The sequence below is a fragment of the Nilaparvata lugens genome, chromosome X, assembly GCF_014356525.2.
Source record: "Nilaparvata lugens isolate BPH chromosome X, ASM1435652v1, whole genome shotgun sequence".
Taxonomy (NCBI): Eukaryota; Metazoa; Arthropoda; class Insecta; order Hemiptera; family Delphacidae; genus Nilaparvata; species Nilaparvata lugens.
Genome location: NC_052518.1, coordinates 84,918,875 through 84,943,157, shown reverse-complemented (window position 1 = coordinate 84,943,157; position 24,283 = coordinate 84,918,875). Strand labels below are relative to the sequence as shown.

General features: G+C 33.8%; 1 protein-coding gene across 3 annotated transcripts in view; it reads right to left on the bottom strand.

The window, feature by feature from the left end:
• Nucleotides 1-24,283, bottom strand: part of LOC111053716 (glucose dehydrogenase [FAD, quinone]) — a 160,471-nt gene that overhangs the window by 83,941 nt on the left and 52,247 nt on the right. For 2 of the 3 annotated variants that reach the window (XM_039441783.1, XM_022340635.2), the window contains exon 2: nucleotides 1,045-1,111. The exons of the other annotated variant lie outside the window; for it this stretch is intronic. The gene's annotated coding sequence lies outside the window, so the exon portion shown is untranslated. The remainder of the gene's footprint in view (nucleotides 1-1,044; nucleotides 1,112-24,283) is intronic. 3 annotated transcript variants of the gene reach the window in all.

Sequence of the window (24,283 nt, the reverse complement as noted above, 5' to 3'; positions counted from 1 at the left end):
GGTGCAATCAATGCCATAATATTTATTGGAAATAATTCGATTCAATTTGAATTTACTTTGCAAGGTATGCAGTTAGTTTGAAGAGGAGACCTGCATAAATGTTAGCTATTACTTTGAGATTTATTTTCAAGCACAACTTATGACGGATGAGTTGAATTCCATAGAGCTCATTCTCGCTACTTACTAGATCCCAAAGCCATATTGTTGATTTTGAAACCTCAATTATTGGAATATATTATGTGAGTGGGAGCCTATATTTGATGCGAAATGATGCATGCGTATAATTCTCGCCCCTTGTTTGTTGCTTTTGTGCTTTAATATTGATGGAGTTTCCATTTTTTATTGCTGGAGAATGTGAGCAAATTATCTTCCTAAGTATTATTTCAACCTTCAGCAAGAGATAATTGACTTGAAGTATTCAGTGATCCAGCAACAGTTTTTCTCTATTTTACCAGAAATCCATGTTTTTGACATAGGCTAGCAGGTTTTAGAATGGAGCTCTTCAATTAGTTTTCAATCACTATACAAATATCACATTCACAGTTCTAGTTTCTATCCTATTTCATTCACAATTCTCTATTCTTCTCTTGAACCACATTGTCTCATCACTCTCTCCGTACTATGATCTCATTTTGGACATGCTCTGAACTTTTTACCTCTTCCTATTTGAAGAAAATTATACTCCTAATAATTATACTCCTAATCGGTTGATCACAGCAAAAGTTTCCAGTTTTCAAGCACCGCACATTACGATATTATCAATCAAGCCTTTGCACTTTAATCAGAGCATGAAGCTTTCATATTTATAATTAGAAAGAAACAAGCCATAAAAAATCAATCAGCGTGACTTCATTTATTAAACGAATTAGCTTTATTGAACAACTTATTTTCATGTAGCCCAACTTTCTTGAATATTACAGATGTTATTGTTATTTGAATTATTGCAGTTGTAGTGTAGGATGATTGTGACATTGCAATATTATTATAATCTAATCATATTACTGCAAGTGAAATTCCATTTAGGGAATTAATGCGGATTCTTACCTTTAATAATGTGCCCAAAATTCAAATTTAAAGTGATTCACGTCCGTAAGGAAGTAAGGAAATGTGCCTGTAAACAATCACATGAGATTTTATTTCCAAATACTATATTTTGGAAGTACAATATATACAATCATAAGATAGACATGCTAATAAGGACACATACAGCAGCAAATAAGATAACGAGATTATTGTAGAAATTATTCAAAACTTCAAGTTTAATGGAATTATATCAATCTCTTGCTCTAATAAAATGAATTTTCTCCACTTCTAAAATGTTTGAAAATTGAGAAAAGTGATCAGAGTGCATTAATATTGCATTCATAGTGCAAAATTAATCTTGTTCAATCTTAATTCAAATCTATTTCTCAAGAAATGGTACAGGCTGTCTAGTTTTTCCTCCATGGTCATAATTATAAATTATGTGTTTTGTAGAATAAATAAAATGAAAATGGAATGACTTCATAACGCTGTAGGTAATTCTGTTGCCAATAAAAATGAGAAAAAATCATTTGATACCTTGAAGCAATCAGTGCTAAAATTAAAGGTACTCTCTCCACACAATTAAGCTTATGTGAAAAGAACTTATAATAATTGCTGCTCAAGTGATCTATTTCTCCCGCTGGAATTCAAAGTTGTTGAGCAAGAAAGTGGAAGTAGGCTGTACCTACTAGTTGTAGGTTGACTTGCTGGTACTTGTAGCATAGATTTACGATAGTGAAGACATTTTTTACATAGTTGTATCAGTTAAATACTAACTGTGATTTACTCCGCGAACTGATGTAGCTCTTTTGCAGCATAAAGCAACGAGTATTGGCTGGAAATAGAGCATACGGTACTTTAGTAACTTGAAACTTTTGAAGAACAGGCTCATTTTATGTAGAAATGCAAAACTTAAAATATATGAAAACTTTATTCGACCTGTTGTAACGTTCGGCTGTAAATCCTGGACGCTAACAAAAGAAGACAAACCCATCTAGGTGTTTTTAAAAGGGAAATTTTGAGAAAAATTTATGGTCCAGTTGAAGAAGAAGAGGAGTGGAGGAGAAGATCTAATTCAGAGCTGGAGGCATTGATAAAAGGCCGAAATATTTTAACATTAATAAAGACGCAGCAGCTTAGGTGGTTTTAAACATATCTGTAGAATGAATGAGAACAGAATGCCTAAAATAATATTTTAGGAGAGGCTAAATTCAAGAAGAAAGAGAGGACGACCGAGAATAAAGTGGGAGGGTGAGGTGAGAGACGATCTCCAAAAAATAGGATGTAGTGGATGAAGACAAATGACTGAGGACCAAGAAACGTGGAGAGCTGTAGTGGAGGCGGCCAAAGCTCATATTGGGCTGTAGCGCTAAAGAAGAAAGAGATGTAGTTCTTCAGTCCTCTCGTATTTTTTTCATACAGTTTCCATTGCAAATAATAGAGTATGCCTTATCTAATGTAATGATGCAATTATAGTGTTTCTCATTTCTCAATAAATTAAGAAAATTCCAAAACCTTATATGAAAGAGAAATTCTCATTAATTTATTCAATCATTTATTACCAGATCTTGAACCTATTCAACAATGAACATTAAAATTTAGTTGGATTTTGTTGAATTTGTTCTCTAAACGGCTGCTACCTAAAGATATTCCGTAAGTAGTCAAGTTACTAGCGTTTTCCAAGAATTTGATGAATGTGTATAAAACTATGGGGAGAGGTTGATTTTGACTAAAAGCCATTATTGTTGTCAAAATATTTTTTTTGTTTCTCCATCTTTTACAAGAACGAATTTGCGTGTGTGCTTGGTACATAAGTTAAGACTGGAGTTCAGACTAGAATTGGGTTTCAAAATTTCGCCAAATTACGCATTTATCGTTCTTTTGGGTTTTCAATTTGTTTTACCACTCTATGAAAACGATTTTATCAAGGGACTAATTAAAATTTTATCAGTAAAAATTAAAATTTGGTCAAGTTGGTACACAACACTTTTCTCAGATTTGCAAGATATCACGTTCAAAGCAGAGTTTTGCCTCTTTCTCCCACTCCATGCTCTTTTGACCTGATAATAATTAATAAAATAGTGGAGAACTTATGTTTCGAGTGAAAAGCTCTTATTACTCTAGTACGAGACCATGAAAAATTATTTACAGCAAAACAAAATTTATGTCTGTGATGAAAGATCACGGATAGATTATGATATTGTACTGGTCGAAGTGCACTGAATATGAGTTTAGAAGGTTGGTATGTGTATTTCAACTTTTCGTTATTAGTGTTTATTTTCTAGAATTATTGACACATTTCAAATAATATTAACACATTGTCACTTGGAAGCCAAAATAAATCTCCCTTCGTACCTTCAAAACCTAATTGAACAGAGGCACTTCAGGTTATGTTATATAAACTAGATAATTTGATGCACTCCCGATAAGTATGTTAAGTGAAGTTGCGAAGTGACTAATATTAGCCTACCATAACAATTATTGCAAATATCAAGTCTCAATTATATTCTTGAAGCATTGAAGTGCGTTATGTATAATTATTATGACTATCCAGCTGTCGCTTGTTATATAATCCAAAACAATCATAAAGTTATCATAAGTTACGCCAGGAATGACACTTGAAACTTCAGCGATACATTATTTCTTGATGAAGACACGTAAAAAATTGCACAATGATATAATGCAAACGAGTGAACTGATTGGATAAAACACATAAACCGTTTTATGACTTCTAATAAAAGGCTGACAATAGACGAGCTTCATCCTGAACTTTGAACGAAATTTGACAGATATTCTCATCTACGTGGTATGGCAAATTAACTACGCAGAGCGCTTGAAACGGTAGTTTGCTAGTTATAGTTATAGTTTATGATCCTGAGTTGAATGCTCGGATTAACATTGTAGCTGGTTCATTGTTCGATATAGAAAACCGCGACTTAACGAAATAGTGACCTTTCTAATTCCATAATTGATGAGCTAACCTTTTACGGTTCAGTCTCAAAGAGAACGATTGTAAAGATAAGGACCGCTATCTGGAAAGAACTGGTGATCTCTGTAGTGCAAGTATTCGCAACTCACAAAAATAAACGATACTCATGTCTTGTTTGTTAATGATCAAACCTCAAAATTCCACCCAGAATTGAACAATGCGACCTAGATCCATCCAGGCTGGGTCGTTATTTATTTGACAGCTGCCACTTTATTTATGAACTGTAGAAATCACTGTTATGAGTTTGACTAATACCGAAATGAATGAAAGCGTGATGATATGCTATCATATCGCTATCATATCATATCATATCACATCTACAAACTATGTAGCTTAATAGTTTTATAATATTGTATATTGCATAATATTTCGATGAACTCCCCATTTCTATAGGCCTACTACTGATTTTCGACAAAAATATAATTATTCATTTAATTCATCCGAATTATGAAAATAGAAGAGAACTTTAGGAGAGTGATTGATTAAACTTGGCGTGATGTCATATCATTCAGATGGCAGTGTACTCGGTGATCTAATTAAAAAGTTCACCACTTTTCAATGTTTTCGTTTTATGCAATAGAATTTCTTAAGGTGAGCATAGTCTCAATTAAATAAATGATTGAAGTTTAAATAATGCAAAAAAAAGAATACATAATAGTGATAAATAAATGATAGAAGGAAATTATATATTGTGATTATTACAGTGGTCCCCACAGGGGGGGGGGGTCTTTAACGCAGATCGCGTCCTTGAATTTCTTTTTGGAGGGGGAGGGAAGCTCAAAATCAAATTGTTTTTTTCAAGGGGGGTAGCAGCTGAAATTTTTTTCAATTTTAGGGGGGGGGGTGATCTGGATCGATATTTTAGAAGAAAATTCCTAATTTGGTTTGGCTTTAATTTTCTTTTTCTTTCCAATTTTATGTCCTTCGTAGCCGGAACGATTGAATAATAATCTATTTGATCTGAGACATAATATCACTTCAATTCTTTTGTAAGAGGTTGGAATTAATTGAATTTGGAAGAATAATTTGGAATAATTACTTTATTATATCACTTTTGGAAGAACCTCTAGCATTGGAATAGCAATTGAATTTATTTTGAAATTTCACTGAATCACTGGTGGAGTAATACTAACGGTTATATGAATGTCAAGATGCATCCAAGTCTCCTCTGGAATTTCTTGGATGTGTAGAAAATAAGATATTAGCATATATTATCATTTTAATAACTCTTTATTGTAATGGTTGATGTGAGCCAGTTTATAAGGTAACGTAGTTTTCTCGAATCTTTCACTTTGAAAGTCTTGTTTATACTTCTACTAGAAAGTATTTCCGCCAGAACAATTATCGTTTACTTCCTGAGAGAATCGAAGATACTCGTTCGTAATTTGTATCTTGAATTACATTTGAAAGCTAATCAGGGAATCAGCTGTCAATTTTGTAACTTAGTGTTGATTAGAATGACAGAAAATATAAGAAGTTGTTTTGAGTGATTTCTAAGAATGTCACTGAGTTTGAGAAGATAATTCATCTAGTTTTTGACAATGACAAGCAGCGAATATGACTAAGATAATTTACTTTAAAAACCTTTCCACTTTATTATATTCTCAAATCTCTTGAAAAGACTGAGAAATATTCAAGAAATCATTATAAGCAGAGTATGAGATTGTTTTATAATCATTATTTCAATTATACAGGATGTTTACGAGCTCCTTACCAATACTAAAGCGAAAACTTCACAGTATTATTGTACTCTACTGTAGTCTAATAGTTGCAACGCTTTTCGGATTTTCCTACTTTGCCATCACACACACCGACTTCGATATCGTCGCGGGAGCAAAGTTTTAAAAATATCTATATTCTCTACAAGTCTCTCTATACCTGCATTGTTTCTGTTTTCTAATGCATGTGAATTCTCAATGTACGGTACCAATTTCTGTAACAAGATAGATAAGAATTTATTTTATATAAGAAATTTTTAATCTGATGTCCGATAGTCTCATTATATAATTATACTATACTGACTGATAATTACTCTACTCTCTAATATTATCCATAACAACTACAAAATAAAGTACACAGCAATTGGACCAGTTTTCAAGCATTCTGATAAGGGAGATCAGAATAATAAGTTTTATGAGCAGAATAACGATTTAATTCAGATTTGAAGCCTTTTAAAGAATGTTTTACGTGAGAAAGACCAACCCAAAACAGATATACGATATTTTGGCTCGTGTAGGAGTGAAGAAGGACTCCTAGTTACAGCTGAATGTCACATGAGTGCTATCATGCGTTTCATCGAAATAACCGAATTAGTAGACTACACCTATTTTTTCAAATGTCAAGGAGCAAAGAATCTTCTAAGGTTGGTTATTCAACAAGTTATTTGTATTCTCAAGGCGAAACTGGTATCAGATTGCCGACAAAAGTGATCTGGAAAGTGTCAGAATAAGTGACCTAAAATGTATCAAATTGATTTATTGATAATGTATATTTGGGTTTCTAGATGTAAAGCATGCTGATGGTATTTAGGTACTAATGAAAATTCTCTGGAACATAATGGGTTGGGCCATCACATTCTGAACGAGTCCGCAATTTACTTCGTTTTCAAGGTACCTTGGACCAGGTCAAGAAGAAGATAATAATTGGAAAATGAAGATTGAAAGAATATTTATGAAATGAAGATCTGTTAGTCTCACTTCTCTCAATAATGTATCTTTTTGTATTTTCTCGGCTTGTAGAACTTCCAATATTGTATCTTTTTGAAATTTTTGTTCTCAATTGACTGATATATTTGAGAAGGAGACAGAAGGGGGTTATCTGTTGTCTCCATAAATAAATATAGTAGAGTAAAGTTTTGTAAGTTTTGATGCTTTTTCCAATGGAACGTTCCAAATCATTCCAAATGCTCTTCAAATGGTAAAGCATATAAATTTATTCAATGATCACAAAACACAAATCATTAAAATGATTGGGGAAGGACCAACAGGCACAGCTCAAAACTGTTGTTCCTTCCCTTACATTATTCAATCTCCACTGGGTCTAGTGAGCCTACATGGCTGGAGAACTAGATCATGAACTACTGTGCTGTACTGTACTGTCTTGTGATTCATTTGCTATTCGTGATTCGTGAACCGTTTGGGCGAATAAGTCAGAATCTAAATTCATGACGGACAGATTAAATCACGTCTCGCTGCATAAAGTACCTACAGCAGTCTGTGTGATAACTCCCAAAACACTAATCAACAGTCACTAAAAATTTGTTTCTTATGAGCTTTCATTGATATCCTACTATATCCTCAAAAAGGATAAAAGAGTGAGTCAATTTCATTGGCCAATAAACTTCATCAAGGGAAAAAGAAATCTAAAGTAATCGTCGAACAAACAAGCCCACAAACAAGCCCACAAACAAACCCACAAACAAGCCCACAAACAGCCCACAAACAAGCCCACAAACAAGCCCACAAACAAACCCACAAACAAGCCCACAAACAAGCCCACAAACAAACCCACAAACAGCCCACAAACAAACCCACAAACAAGCCCCAAACAAGCCCACAAACAAACCCACAAACAAGCCCACAAACAAACCCACAAACAAGCCCACAAACAAATCCACAAACAAGCCCACAAACAAACCCACAAACAAGCCCACAAACAAGCCTACAAACAAACCCACAAACAAGCCCACAAACAAACCCACAAACAAGCCCACAAACAAGCCCACAAACAAACCCACAAACAAGCCCACAAACAAGCCCACAAACAAGCCCACAAACAAACCCACAAACAAGCCCACAAACAAACCCACAAACAAGCCCACAAACAAACCCACAAACAAGCCCACAAACAAACCCACAAACAAGCCCACAAACAAACCCACAAACAAGCCCACAAACAAATCCAAAAACAAACCCACAAACAAGCCTACAAACAAACCCTCAAACAAGCCCACAAACAAACCCACAAACAGAACTCGAGGCTCTATTCCTCAGAGATCAGTTCGTAAACACTCTGTATATTGTTATTCAATACAAAACAAAAGGATCAGGGGGGAAGAGGTGGTGTGAAAGGTGGAAATTTAGGAGAAAGAGAGGAGGGATAAAAAAGAGGAGAGGAAGGAGTAAAGGGAATAGAAGGGATAACGATAGGGAGAAAAAGAAGTAGAAGAATAATGAAATCATAAAGGCGATAAAGGAGAAGGCGATAAAGGAGAAAAGTGATAAAAGAACTCGAGGCTCTAGTCATCAGAGCTCGCTATGGTCGTTCAATTATTCCGGCTTCAATAATATTCCGAATCCTCATATTAGTCTAATGAATAAATGCTACACAGGGTGCAGGGTATTCACAGTGTAGTTTGTTGAATCGAGAGTCGACTCGGAAATATTCTTTAAATCTTGAGTTTAATTACCGTATATGGAGAAAAAACTGTGTACTCTTTCGCGGCAAAAAACTTTATTCGTTCAATATTCAGCTTCTTTCAATTTCTGAGAGAGAATAGTTTTCTTCAGTCAACTTACACAATTATATCACAGTGATAGTAAACTACCAGTGATCTCTAATATATAAGTATTACCTATTAAGGTACGATTATACAACACGTTATAGTAAGGACCTATTTGTGATGTGATTCATTTCTAGAACTTATTTGGAAGCATATTGCTGGAATTATGGCAGAAGAAAACAAGAAAATAGATAGTAAATCACTTTTTAATAACGATGCTACTTGGAGTGTGAAGTAAGAAGTGGGATCAAGTCACGTGGCTATGCTTCATTTTACGAGATGGCAGATGCCAGAGTTTAACAACGTGATAACCTGCAAGTGAAGAAGAACAGTACCTAATCAATCCAACACTGGCGAATCAGCTGCTATCTAAACTTTATTTTTATCACCTTTCTGCTTTATCTCCTTCTCTTCAATCTCTTCTTTATGATTTAATTATTCTTCTACTTCTTTTTCTCCCTATCGTTATCCCTTCTATTCCCTTTACTCCTTCCTCTCCTCTTTTTTATCCCTCCTCTCTTTCTCCTAAATTTCCACCTTTCACACCTCTTCTTCCCCCCTGATCCTTTTGTTTTGTATTGAATAAAAATATACAGAGTGTTTACGAACTCCATACGAATACTCTAGGACATTGTTACTGGGTAAAAAACGTATCTAAATAGCATAATTATTTAAATTGTACAGAAGTCTTCAGTTACACACACAGCGGCCATTTTGCTTTTCCAACTTATTATTTTTTTCTAAATAATGGTTAAATATAAAAAATTGAAACTTTGCACAATCATTTATAACAATAATTAGACAAAGCTATAAAAGAATTATGATAATTTTTCAAATTCATAAAACATAATGGTGGTCATTTAAAATGTTGTTTCTTAAATAACTCAGAAACCGTTGGTTACAAAAAAATTGCATAAATAACTTTTTTAGTTAATTCAATTACCTATCGATTGGTACCTGATTTTTCAAGATTGGACTGAGATATGGCAGCTTTAGTAATAAGCTTAAGTACTGGGGATTAGTCGCAGTGCGGTTAAAGTCTGCCATAGCAATGCAACAGACTCCGTCTGCTTTACATGTCATTTTTAAGCTATTTTAGATTATTTCAACAATAATAAATGTTACATAACCCTCTTCCCCACACGTCAATTGTCAAAAGACATGATGTTTCTACTTCTAACCCATGATGTTTGTAGTTCGGCTAGCAGATATAGTTAAATATATTCAACATTAATTTTTCAATTCAAATGGTGGCTTGGTGTTGTGTTTGTACAGCTCTTAGTATTCTTTACTTTCATGTTGAAGAGATGGTATCAACATGAATGGATAGAATCTATTTCTGAAAGATTACAACCTAAATGATAGGTTTAGTTTGTTGGAATCAACTGAAATCGTTATCACTGTGTTAGTAATTCATTAATCTGGTTTGTGATTCATCTTTGACAACTATCTGATTACTTCCTCTACCACCATGACAGTATCAAGGGATCGTTGATTCTTATAAAGCATGCAGATTTTCCTCCTTGAAAATGTTAACCACCCTTGTTGCCTTCATGGAAAATATTGTTCTGAATTGCCGAATTAAACAGGTCAGGAAATTTCAGGTGAAATGATAATAGTTTCCGACGCATTCATTAAATTTAATCAATAACTGTCCCCGCAAGATCGAAGGTCCACAACTTTGGCTTAGTTCCCAAATCATGGACGGATGATTGACTTGAGAGCGGAAGTGCCCCTGAAGTCGCAAACACCCATAAAGAACGCGATTAGAGAGTGACTTACTCAGCCGCCTGCAAAACAAAGTCATTTCACGGATTTTCACATCCTTCCATGCGAAGAAACCGCTAATTTTTGCCGACTTTATGTCGATTTGAGTCCTGGAGCTTGAAGGCTGCGTAATAACCCAACCCGTCACCCTCCACTACAAACTATTTCAGCACGCTAATTAACAAACTATACTAATTAATTTCCGTATTTTTACATTTTTTAACGCCACAGGGGCCCATAGTATTGCTCTACTACTAGCTAATTTGTGATAACGCAATCGAATGTGTTCTACAATTATTATATTTTTCAAATTTGTTACTGAAATACATGTATAGTATCTATTAGGATGTAGTTTTGTTGGAGTAGTGTATTTTGTTCTATACCGTACCTGATCCAAACAATAAAACTTGATTTGACTTGAATTCATTCCATTATTAAAATAATTCAATCTATATGGTGGTATAATATGGTGTTCTTGATGAGCCTTTCTAGCATTAATTATCAGAAATCTTGGAATCAAATATAAAATACTTTATTGGCTGATTGGAAGAAACTCTATCCTTTCAATCCGAAACGAAGTAGCCTACTCCTGTACAAACATATATCAAAGCCAGTATGGACGTATATGGTATATAACTTTGGGGGTGTACCAGAGACAGCAACATCAATGGCATACACTGATTCCAAAAAAAAATGTGCTGAGGAACATTCTGGATGTTCCTTGGTATGTCAGGAACAGCGATCTCCATAGAGACCTGCTCGTCGACCTGGTGTCCACCAAGATCCAGATGTATGCGAAGAGGCACGAGGGGCGACTTCACCAACACAACAATGTCGAGGCGATCCAACTGCTAGACAATGGAGGGTTGGTGCGGAAGGAGGTTCAAAAGGAGGAGACCGTTTGAACTAGTCAAGTGTTCAATATGAGTGCCCAGTGAAAGAGTAGAGCGGTGATTGAGTGGAATCTAGCTCTTATAGTGCTTTCAATAAGTGTTCATATCAATTCAACAATAGCAGTAGGAGTTTTTAATTATAAAAAACCGCTTTTTCATTTTTCAAGCAGTATGTTAGGACAGAAAAAATGAGATCATCAGTCGTCAGACTAGGTAGCTATAGTACTGGCGAAAAGATGACTATCATAATTCCTGCGAATATTTTTAAGAACTTATCTCTTTAGAAGCATTGAATAAGTAGATAGAGTTGATTTTGAGATAATAGTTGGAACACAAAATTTTTGTTTTAGAAACGGACCTTCAATAACAGTAATTTCCTCTACTTCTATCATCTATTTTGAAATGTAGTCTACGACAGGATTTATCAAAGTGGTAGTGGAGTGAATGAATAATGGAATAATTACACTATCAACAAGTGTATAAAATTGAGTTATATAGTTACAATATTTTCAAGATGATTCTTGAAAGAAAGTCTGCTAATTATTATCCATCCATTCTTGAAATGATGGAAGTTTAAGCAGTTTCCTTGGTAATTCAAGATTCTTCATTATTTTTCTTTTACATTATAATTTAAGATTGTTGATCACTACCGCTACCACTACTATCACTATAACTCTGTATTATAGAATTCTATGAACCCATATGCATGAATTTGGGATGCCGGAGGATATGGGATTCCGTATACTTCAATGTAGTTACTCAAACAATCTTTGGAAAAACGTATTCTCGTGCAAATAATACAGTTTATAGCGATTTCTGGATTTTCGCATAATGAATATTGTCAATATCCGTGAATATTGGAATTACGATGAGCTTGTTTATCACTGAATGATTGAAAAATTTGCATTATAAACACGGCCAGAAATGAATTTTAGCTTGATTGTGAATTACAACTGAAAGTCTGCGTTTTCTTTTCATACTGATATAATCACAACCATTGGGGCGGAACGAAATTGTTTCCTTTTCTTTTCCAACACTATAGCTCGACGTACTGTTTCTACAGAAATGCAACTGAAATAAGATAGAAAGAAATTCGTAGTAAATATAAACCAATAGAGAAGTGCTGCTAGTATTTTCCTAGTGTTTCGAGTTCTATTGAAGAAGAAGAAGAAAAAGAAGAAGAAGAAGAAGAAGAAGAAGAAGAAGAAGAAGAAGAAGAAGAAGAAGAAGAAGAAGAAGAAGAAGAAGAAGAAGAAGAAGAAGAAGAAGAAGAAGAAAAAGAAGAAGAAGAAGAAAAAGAAGAATTAGAAGAAGAAGAAGAAGAAGAAAAAGAAGAAGAAGAAGAAGAAAAAGAAGAAGAAGAAGACAGAGAATAAGAGAAGATCCCAAGTGAATCCTCTAATATAATATTATTGTAACGGAAACAATCGTGGGTATTCAATTAAGAAAAAGGCGATTCTTATTCCTTTGGGTTGTTATAGAATAATATTTTTAATGAGAAAGTAACCAATAGTTTGGTGTGTGAATGTGAATCTCTTTGTTATTAATTAGGCTATTGCAGCCTTGGATAGTGCTGATTGATGTTCTCCGTTAACAGACGATAATTTACAATAATTTTCATGATCGTCCTCAATTACAGTGATAGAAACTTAGGCAGTGATAAGAAAATTGTATGCATAAATTCTACATTTCACGAAAAGAATGAGAGTAATTGAAAAGCAAATGAGAGTCTGTTGAAGGTTTTGTGTTTGTTTCAAAGATTGATTATATTTGATGTGAATCTTTGACTATTCATTGACCAGAAACAATGGAAAAATCAGCTCAACGATCAACACGATCGTGTCGTGGCAACTTCGTCATAGATTTGATGGGATGTTTCCGAATGGGGTTTTTCAATCATAATTATAACGGGAACAATTGCAATACTGCAAACGCATATCCATTAACCGTGGGTGAATCATTCTACTGAGAGCTGAATGAATGAGAGTGAATTTTATTCACTGAGAGGCTTGAAGAGTAGAGCTTATTTACTGTGACGGGATATGTTGCGTCTCTTTTTTGAAGAGATGGAAAATATGAGGATAAAATTGTGAATCTTTCAACTGCTTTGAAAAATTTTGAACAAGTAAAGAGAGGATGAGTTTTAATTGGTTTAATAGCGTATTTCTCTAGCTGTTCCAAAGGACAACTGCATTCAACAGATGGTCGAGAGCTTCAGATTCACTTCCCGGTAGTTTGGTAAACTGTAACGTGTGATTATACATTCATATTTTATCATCATCTCTCCCTCGTATGATACATACTATCTTATGGCTTGTAGGTATCATCCTCAACAAAACATCAAACTAAACAATCTAGAATAGTTTTGATGTTTCCCAATTACTGTCTTTTACTGATTAATTACAACATATTTTACATATGATTGAGTCGAGGAGTATGTGGTTCATCATTTTGTGATTTGTGCTTCGTCTCCAAATATGAATTAATAAATAAATAATTTACTACTGTTTCAATTACCATAAGTCGTTACATATGAATGTATATAAGAATAATCATTAGTATATTTAATGTAAATGTTGGAGATTTACTAATACAGTATGTTGAAGAATTAATGGAATGAGTTATGAGAATAAATTGAATCTCATATTTTCCTATGCCAGTAAATGATGCATGCAGTTGGGAAATTGAACAGTGGCGATCCAAAGATGTTGAAATGAAAGAAGATAGATAAATAGATGATAAGCGAAGCAGGGTGTTGAGCAGTCCTCTTCAGCACTGATCTGCTAGGTGAAGACCATTTAGGAAAAGATACGGAGCTATCCCACTGGGATCGTCAAAAATTATAACCATCTGAACTTAAAATGTCATCGCGAAGAAAAAGTCAGGTAACATGGATTACACGGCACCTAGCGTACAGCTAGACGCCTGCATTGACCTCCATTAACATAAATCTTTAGGATGACCTTAAACGATTCCAATAAATTGAAGTGTGATCACGATGGGAAAGTGTGAGTGAGATAGACTGTGTCAATGAGCGAGAACGAAATGTGACTTATAGAGTTACTGTGATTCGTACATTTGAATGAGAGGCTGCCATCCAAAGTTTCATCTCACTTTATTTTTATAAGATATTACTTCAATCATTTCGAAGAACATTTGTGAACGTTTATTTTGAAGCTTGTTTAAGAATAATTTTGATACAATTCCAATGTTTTTTTTTCGAGCTGAGGGTGCTGTTTTTTGTGCTTGTGTGTGAGTAATTGAAGAATGATGGTGAGGGAAAGAGATCCACTGGGAGACTAATGAGTGATATTCAGCGGAGTTCGCTCCTGAAGTGATCAGTCCATGGTTCCAATTTATTTCACCTATGACATTCTTTATTATCCCTATGTTAAGAGATTCATGCACGGGAATTTCAATTTATATGAGCCATTACTTATCAGGGCGACCATGGTTCTCTTCTTCGGAATTTTCCCCTTATAGGGAAACCGTAGAACGCCCTTTTCAACAAATATTACTCTTACTCTTAATATTTTTCTCCAATGTGATTCATAGCTTGCGTATTCCCTTGAGAGTGAATAGCCGATGTATTTTATTTCAATGAACAGATTCGTTCCATTCAATTATCAAATCAATTATCAATTATCATGGTTGAAAAACTGTGATAACATTTTTAATTCCTTATGTTGTGTTCTGTATCATGTGCTCTGTATTTTTATGTTTCAAGCCTTGAAATATGTGGTAACGTTATTTGGAAGAATATAGGAATTGGGTGAATGTAGGAATTATCATGATTTTTACCTAAAATTACAACTCAGTTAACGAGCTCAATATTATTCCCAGTATTATGCCCGCCAGATGTTTTCCTTTCAAAGTAGCATCCTTAATTCATTCTTTTTCCAAGTAGCGAAGATTTCGACAGCATTTTTGATGGCGTTGACCCGTGAAGCGTAGATAAACAACCGTTCCGATTCTTCCTCTTTGCTTGCCGCATAGCAGTTTCGCAAATGAGAAGTACTCAACTCCGAAATATCAAATAAATCTTGCACTTTTCCTGTATTGTGTTATATGGGATGTGGATTAGGTGAAAATTATGAATATTCAGCAGATAAGAGATTCTATGACAATATGTGTTGTAGGCTACCGGATGGATCAAGCCAGAGTTCTCTTTCTCTTCTCATCCATCATCTTTCTCTTTTATATCTTTCATCCTATTTTCGATCAAATTCCTGAATGATCAAAACAGTATTAATTGATTGAAACATAGTTCTCAGATATGCTGAAAATATGCCTGAGCTCAGGTGATCAACCAAGTTTCTGGGTTCAGGAATTTGAAAGCATATTGCCAGGATTAACTCGGCTCAGTTTGAAAACCGTATTGTTCAAGTGATTGAATTAAATATTATGGATATAATATTTCTCCATTATAGCTTCCTCTATTTCTCTAGCTTTCTATTAATCATCTCGCTAAGCTATTAAGCAACTTTTTCAGCTTGTCAAGTTAAAAAATCTTACTTATCTCTATGATTTCAATTTGAAAAAAATATGAGATCTTAGAAATGGAAACTAAGAGACATTATTTGGCAAGCACCTACTTTTCTGATCGCTTATCTTGTGCTTCATCAGTTCTTAAATTCTTCATAAGTACAGTTTTTTTCAATTGTCTAGATTCCGAAATGATTCTGAACATTTGTCTAAGGATGAAGTAACTGAAGCCCAAGTTTTTTTAATGTCCTGGATTCCAAATCAGATAATTTTTTTTGAGACTGGGTATAAGCACGGAGTAACGAAACAATAATTCTATTGTTGTTTACTTTTGCTGTTGTATAAGTGACTGCGATTTTCAGTGACACTTTTTAGTCTAATTGATTGTCAGTTCTGTACTCTAGTTTATGAATTTCTAAAGAAATGGAACCAACTCAGCTTAGATCTGCGCAATCTTCAATATTTTCAAACCAGGAACACTTCGCTCCAGTGGTTCATCACAGTACATCAAGGTATTAACCACTTATAGCACCGTATCAAGAACATAGGTTGTCTATCGTATGCATTTTCATCGACTCGATAGTTTATAAAATAATTCAGTTCCTGTAGGAAATGCTTCCTGACTAGCTTCTCCTCCCATCTCTATAGCCCATCGACACTCTCTCACTTACCGTAGTTAACAGCTGTAGTTAGTTCCATCAAATTCACCATAAATCTATCAGTAAAGATTGCTGTTATCAACTTTTGATCGAGCTGCGTAAGAACTAAGTAAGGTCTAACGAAATTAAATTTCATTGTAGAATGGCTGATATAACTTTGAAGGATGGAAAATGGAAGTGAAGGGCAAGAGCCGCTATTTATAAGCCTTATCTAATAATAATGGATTGTAGCTTTCAAAGCTTACAAAGAATAAGAACCCAGAAAAATGATTAGTGTTGTACTGTAAGTGAGTAAGAAACAGATTTTGGAAAAATTTCTCGAACCTGAAAACATTTGTGGTTGATAAATAGTTGAAACTTAATTCAATCAAGATTATAATGATCAAAAACATATCTTTGCCAATATTACCAGATATATCACTGTATACTATCTTCAGAAACACTTGAATCGGGTGTGAAATTTCGTCTCAAATTCTCAAAAAATCAAACATTTTTTTTTCTAAATTGTGGCTTAAATTCTCAGCAAATCAAACATGTTTTTACTGAATTGTAGATTTCAATACACATTAGAATTCCGATTCGAATTCAGTAGGCTAAACATTTGTTGGTTACCAGCGTTTTATAGCCAACTTGTAAACTGGTATTGCAGACGTAGTAGTGGAAATTCTTGAGATACTGATAGAAACATTTTCTTGTCACGCTCATGACTTCATGATTTAATTATTGCTTCTCCATTGTTCAGAAAAACAATGAGATACGCGTGTAAACAAAAAAGATTATTGAAAGATACTAGGAAAGTACTTTGAAAACGAAATTGTTCGATGCAATCGAAATTCTTCCATGATTCTTACCTGGATCATGTACACAAAATATTTGGTGTAATTTCCGATGAATATATAATCTAAAATATAGAATTTTTGTTGAGTTTTTATAGTTATTACAAATCTGCTTCTCATTTAACCGTAACTGTGAGATATCAAATCATTTCCGGATTGAATTTTTCATTTTCTATGTATTTTAAATCAAATCATGTACACTTGGTTTTAGTTTACGAAGATGATAATTATATTCTAAGCTTTTCAGTTTTCTTATGAGATGAAGAGTCGATCACTCACTTTGTTGTAACGATCAGCTCTTACCGGTCTTACCTCCTCTGTTTAGATCAGCATTTCAATTCATTCATTTGGTTGAATTTCAGGCCTCCTATTGAAGGGATTACTAGCAGTATTGATATTCCATAAACATCAGCTGGTTCAATAATACCAACAATTTAAGTGACTGAAAGATTGATTCTTCGTTTCTCATGATTGATTCCTCAAATATTATTGATAATATATTATTCATACAATATATTTATTATTCATACTAATTAATTATCATCATAGATGAAAATAGTGGATCATCTGTTCGATTTAGACTGAAAAATGTATTCAAAGCTGATAATTATTACTTATTCAAATCAATACTATGAATACCTATATACCTTTATATTGATCAACTCAATACAGTCTTAAACAAGTATGTAGCATACATGTTCTAACGCCAACACAGTAAGTGTAGTGATCTGAATAATGCTGTTTTGTTTCAGTTGCTATTACCTTGGTATTGCTTTGGACTTGTTTATTTAGTGCCATAACTACATAGTGAGCTAATAATGTTCCATGTAATGACTTCACTTGTACTCTCGTTTATTGACGAACATATGGGTAATTCTATGTTGACTTGGAAGAAATCTCACGCCTGAGTACATTATTCAGCGGTGGTTATTGAATTAAAGATGATGAATGTAGGTACCCATTGATTATTTTTGATTACTTATTTCATGAAAGAGACCAGAATTGAAAGTGCGGCAGTTGTCGATACTGGCTACTATACTAGATACTTGTATACATGAATGGTAGTTACTACATAATTACTGGTTATTATGCTATACTGCCAGTACTTACTTGTTGGAGCTGGTTAGTTCATACATTGATTCGATCCCCCAGTACTTTCTAATTTATTATGAGTCCTTAAAACCCGATTTCGTGATTTTCAAGGACCTCACTGTTATAAATCTTTAATGATTCAGTTGGTAATGCTGAGATGTAAAGATGATTTGTTTCATTCTTGAATTGATTCATAACATCTCAATTGAATTAATACTAACTCTGTCAATTATTCATTATTCCTCTCATCAAAATTATGTTGTGGTTTAGTGGAGTTTGAATATGCTATATTTGGGAAGAAGATATATACAGCATTGAGAATCTGAAGCTTAATTTGGGGTCGTTCATAGGAAAAATATGGAACATAATGATGAAATATTGATTTACCTGGTCGAGCGATAGAACTCAGTGAGAAGTAAGTATAAGTATTCAAGCTTTTGTACTTTGTGTGGATGTACAAACGACAGTCAAAAGTTTCTGTTGGTAGTTCTCATTAGGATCAAGAAATCTCATTTGATGTAATCAGATTATGTTTGTCGATTATCTTTGTCTGAACATTCGAACATTTTTGGCAGAAACTAATGAATGCTTCAAATCACAAATCTTGATCAATTTCCGTATCACGAGTCTATTGTGATGAGGTACCTGAATTGGAGACTGTCATCATTTCTCAAGGGCTTTGAAATGTTCTCGATCTTTCCTCATATCTAGTTTTTCTCTGGATATTATCGCGAAATGAAATCAAACTACAAAAAAGGAAAACTGCTTCCTTTCGCATTACAACAGACTAGAGCAATTATTGTGAACTTATTACGGTCGTCGAATTGCATCATTGCTTTTATAAGTCATTAGAGAGGGAATCGTTGGCCACATAATTGATGGAAGGTGGCTAAGTAGTGGATTTATTGGCAGTGGTGCACTCTGGTCTCTCAGAAGATGTATCAATAAATCCGCAAAAAATGAGCCGGGCACGATTTCAAGCCGCATTATAACTCAGTAGATGAAATTAGCCAATCAGTAAGTTACTAAAACTCGTTATTCAGCTGAGTTTTCCTTAGAGTTGCATCTTCTTTGAAGTGGGTTTCAGTGTTATATTGATCCAGTCGTCATAGGAGTATCTAGATCTAGACTACTATAACTACTGTGACATAGAATACTTCCCAGTGTCAGTTTTACCATGTTGATTGAGAGAGTTTTCTATGTTAATGTACTAAAAGACAAACACATTCAACTACACCAGTCTTCACTCCCAAGCAGTTAGTTCTGAGTCATCGTAACTTGAGAAGTATCCCTTGTGAAATAAAAATCTCTGTGAGTGGACTTACCCAAGAATGTGGTAGCTATGATAAGAAGAACAGGTAGTTAGACGTTGCCTTGGTAGATACTTGGAAGTCCCCTCAGCACGACATTTTGAGAATTCAAATATTCTCAATATGTTTGAGTAGAAAGAATAGCTTCACGGTGTTGATACGGTTTCACCCACAAACCCACACAATTCCAGATATTCAATAGTTTGTGGACTACAGTGGCTTGCATTTTGTAGTAAATTCTCAGTTCGATACAACTGTATACTTGAGTCATCAGTTGGAGTCAATCAAATGGACTCAGACTCTCAAATAATCTAAGTTCTATAATTATTTGAGAACATATTAGTGGTTCTATAATAAAATTATAGAACTTAGATTATTTAAGCTTACGACAATTATATAATCCATTTTTTATTGTTTTCATTGATGATTGAGGACTTCTCATACATCACTAGAGCATTGCTCTAACATGTGATTTCATGAGAAAATTGTAGAAAATAACTATTCATTTTATATGAACCGTGCTACTTGGCAATATCTCTGGTTATTGAGCCAAATAGCTTATATGGGTTATTTTTTAAGGTTGATAACATGCAATATAAAAGTGTGATATAGGATGTCCCATTATGCGAAAAAGAAATGAAATTCTAGGTTTTTCTCAAATAGGTCGTTCAAGTAGTTCGAATCGTTCAAGTCGATAATTTCGATTTCATGAAGCAAATAGCTACAGTAAGAAGTAAGAAGTGAAACGTGCAAATGTGAATGGAATGGAACGGTATCTGTAGTATGAGAGACTTGATATCTGTACTAACAACAGTAGATGCGGAATCGTTCCATAGTGTAGATACCTAAGAGCAACCTTAGCCGCCGAATTATCATGGGAAGATTGGAGTGTCCTTGAGGTGCTGAGAGTTGCGCTGTGGTGGAGAGTAAAAGTTCACGAATGCCGTTATACTGCAGCCATGCTCGATCTTCATCGATAGTAAAAGTTATTTGCATAGGTTCTTTATAGTCTTACATTCTTGGTCTTCTCTGCTCAAGCTAAAAAGCATAGGTTCTCATATTTTTAATAACTATTTAATAATATTCTTCATTAAATTGGAACTTTCAAATAAATTCGTGATATTATTATAAATGAATAGTTGAACTATCCAATTGAGAGTTATTTGAAATTGCTCGTTACAAGGTTTTTATATGAATTTTCTCTCCTCCCGACGAAGAATATCAGGTAAACACATTTTAAATTACCAACTAATTTTTTCCACTATTTTTTTTCGGATTGAAGTATTTGACAGTTCTTTGAAACGGTTCTTCACAATCTTCTCTTGTAGGATGGAGTTATAGAGAGAATTTTTAGATTATTAAGAGTTTTAAATTTATGATTGGTTGAAAATAAAATATTTGAATTTGAAATAAGCTATTTTATATTGTGAAGTTGCCATTTTGTGATTAGTCGAAACTGGAATATTGAAACTTTGAATGAACTTTTTTAGATTGTGGATGATGCCCTAATAAGCTATTCACCTATGCGTGGGTTATGGAAAGTAGCCTACCTGGGTGTTTGATGAGATGATCAAACGTCCATGCCTATCGGCGGGATTCAACCCCACGCACCACGCGGTGTGCTACTAGACTGAAAAATGTAACTTCCTAGATCACTATAGGCACACTTATTCCACATATATAACATTTCGATAGAGTAAATTGTACAACATCCACGAATGGCATTCTTCAAAGGAAACTGAACGTCAATGTGAGAAGGATAGTCTTATAATAGAATCGTTTAAACGCAATAATTGACCAAATTCACAGAAATATTTCATAAGAATCTATTGCTTCCTTATTACCAAATTTCAAAATGTAGCAGGAACTTCTCTAGTAGACTATAGGTTCTATGCTAATTCATAGAATCTGAAAGATTACTTTTTAATGATTCACTTGAGAAATAGAATTTCATATTTGCAGCTAAATGACATAGGCTACAGATTATGGGAATGAATAACTATTTCATGACAATACAAAATCGAAACGAAGTTCTGTAAGAAGTGATATTTTGTTTTATTATTGAAATCCGAAATGTCACAAGCTTCTGGTACAGAACTATGGCCTTATGAACCTTTACATTTCAACAGAAAAGGTTCATAGACAATAATGTTCCCTGTTTGAGCTACCTATATAGTTTACTATATACATTGCTAGATTAGTAGATTTGTCTGTCAATTAATTTATCGATTGTTGAATTAGTATATTCGCTTGTAACGAAAGCGTATTGAAGTGATCATAATATAGGTTCAATTAGCTTTTTAACGTCTTCTTCGTCTCTTGCTCTATTACCTTATCACTGGATTCGATCTGGTTCATCATTACAATGAAAGGCTAACATGCATAGAATACTCACATCAACTCGCATGCTTTCTCTTCCGATCACAATGTTTTGTGACTACTTTATATTTAAGAGGATTTTAGACGGTACTAAAAATGATTCATATAGATAAGAAAACTATATACAACATTATTTTTAGTCTATGAATCAATTCACGTCATTCTATGAAAGGGTATTAAGGTATAAGCTTATCCACTGGTTTATTACCAGTTAAATTTTAATTTTAATATAAAAAAACACACCAACGGCGATTAACTTTTGATTTCAAATGAAATTTTGCATTCCTATCAGTGATAAGAAATCAACCTGGGTTCAGGGATTATGCAATCACTCAAGGGTTTCAATTCTTATTCAATGCTAATGAAAAACTTTAGTTCATTCTTGTAGCTTTATAGAAACATAAATTTAAATTCTACAAATTCAATATTTTTAATTCTTGTTCCAGCTATAAAAAATATTTGAAGTTTGCTAAAGGTTAATGATATTAGTTGGAGAATCGTGCTAAGATGGTTTTTCATACGCAAAATGCCAAACATCGCCTCAAAAGATACTATCAATATACAGTATAGGTATTTTTCAAAATACATTTCATTATTTATTTTCGGTTGGACTAAGACATTGTTCTTAGGAATCTCTTTTTTTCATGAAGCACAATGTGAATTATTTCAAGATGCTTCTAAATTTTATATTTTCTCATAATAATTGGACATTTTGTAATTTATCAAAAAAGAGTTTAGGTTCACTATACGGCACCAGAAAGTGTTCAAACAATACTTTACAGAAAGACTACACACATTACTATCTAGACTTTGTATACTCTTCCAAAAATAGATCTAATCAGATAATGTACTCATCCAATTGAAAAAATAAGGAATTCTTTCAGTCTTCAATTACTCCATTGATTGTAAAAAACAGGCTCATAGGAGCCTACACTACAGCCTAAGTAGTAGATGATCATCTCAACTGCAAACCTAGCAGCCCTCTTCGTTATGGGCACAGTGTCAAAATGCATCTTCTAAACGAATGCAAAATATCCACACATTCTAAAAATTATGCAATTTTCCAGGTATATATGACACTCGGGAGTTACACTATAATTTAGTATATTCACTTTATTGATAACGCTCCTCTAGAATCAATCAGTCATTCCTATGACGCTAGAGTATATACACTATAATATATTAGTATATAATATACTCTATTGATAACTCTAGAATCAAAGTCAATTCCAGAGGTTTGTCGTAAGAGGTGAGTAGTGATTGATTGTAAAGTTAATTGATACCTAATGAGAAGTTATCACAGGAGTAAGTTACGGGAATGATGAGTCACTTTTATCTATCATAAAGTCGTTCAGCATCAACTCTTGTATATAGGCCTACACCAGTAACCTATACTACCAGTGCAATCTATAATATCTACCGTAATATTACGGTGTAATATATACCGTACCCCACTAATATGTCCTATAGTGAACTATAGTACGAACCTATTCCACGTCCTATAGTGAACTAGTATTGTTTAGTTATATTATGTTAGTCAGGTAATACGGTTGTAAAGCTTATCCTTTCGAGTAGAATCAATTATCTTGAAGAAGTATTTATGATGAAATATTTATGCCGTCAAAGATTTCGAATAGGCTTGATTTATGTGATCTTAAACATTGTATTCCATCACCTAAGTGTCCAAAGGTAATTATCACAGTAGGAGATGGATAATGCCGGGCTAGATTAATTTTTCTCAAAATTTATGTTCACATTAGAATCATCCAACGATATCATTTCCGTTCATTTCAGTTCATATCAGTTCCGTATCATTTCAACGTGGATCACTTCGTGGTTTTGAATAGCTACGTTAATTATAGCTAGCATTGACGTGAAGCATTTGTGGTCATCAAATATCAAATAAATGTGGTACAAGTTAAGTTATCCAAGTTTAGTTTGAATTGAATTTTTATAAGTTTAGTGAGGATATTATGGTCTTAGTGTACTCTATTGTCTTGGTATATTAAGCAATATACAAGCTAGCAAAAGAACTTTGGAGTATGGATTAAATATACAACCAGTAGTATTAAACATGAAAGAGTATGAATGAATAAGTTCAATTCTTATTTGAAGATCAGCAAACACCGATCGTACATCCTTTTTTATGCTCTAAACCGCTTTATAAATAATTAATCATTCCACCTCTTGTCGAATAATTCATCAATATTATGATGCTTTCCGGTTTCAAATGGTTTCAATCTCTTTATTGTGAACGACATTTTTTGGGAGTACACAAAATAAACATTCCCAAGTGTCCATAAAGTTGAATTGAGTCAGGTCGTATTGGTGGCCGATTTTAAAGTATTA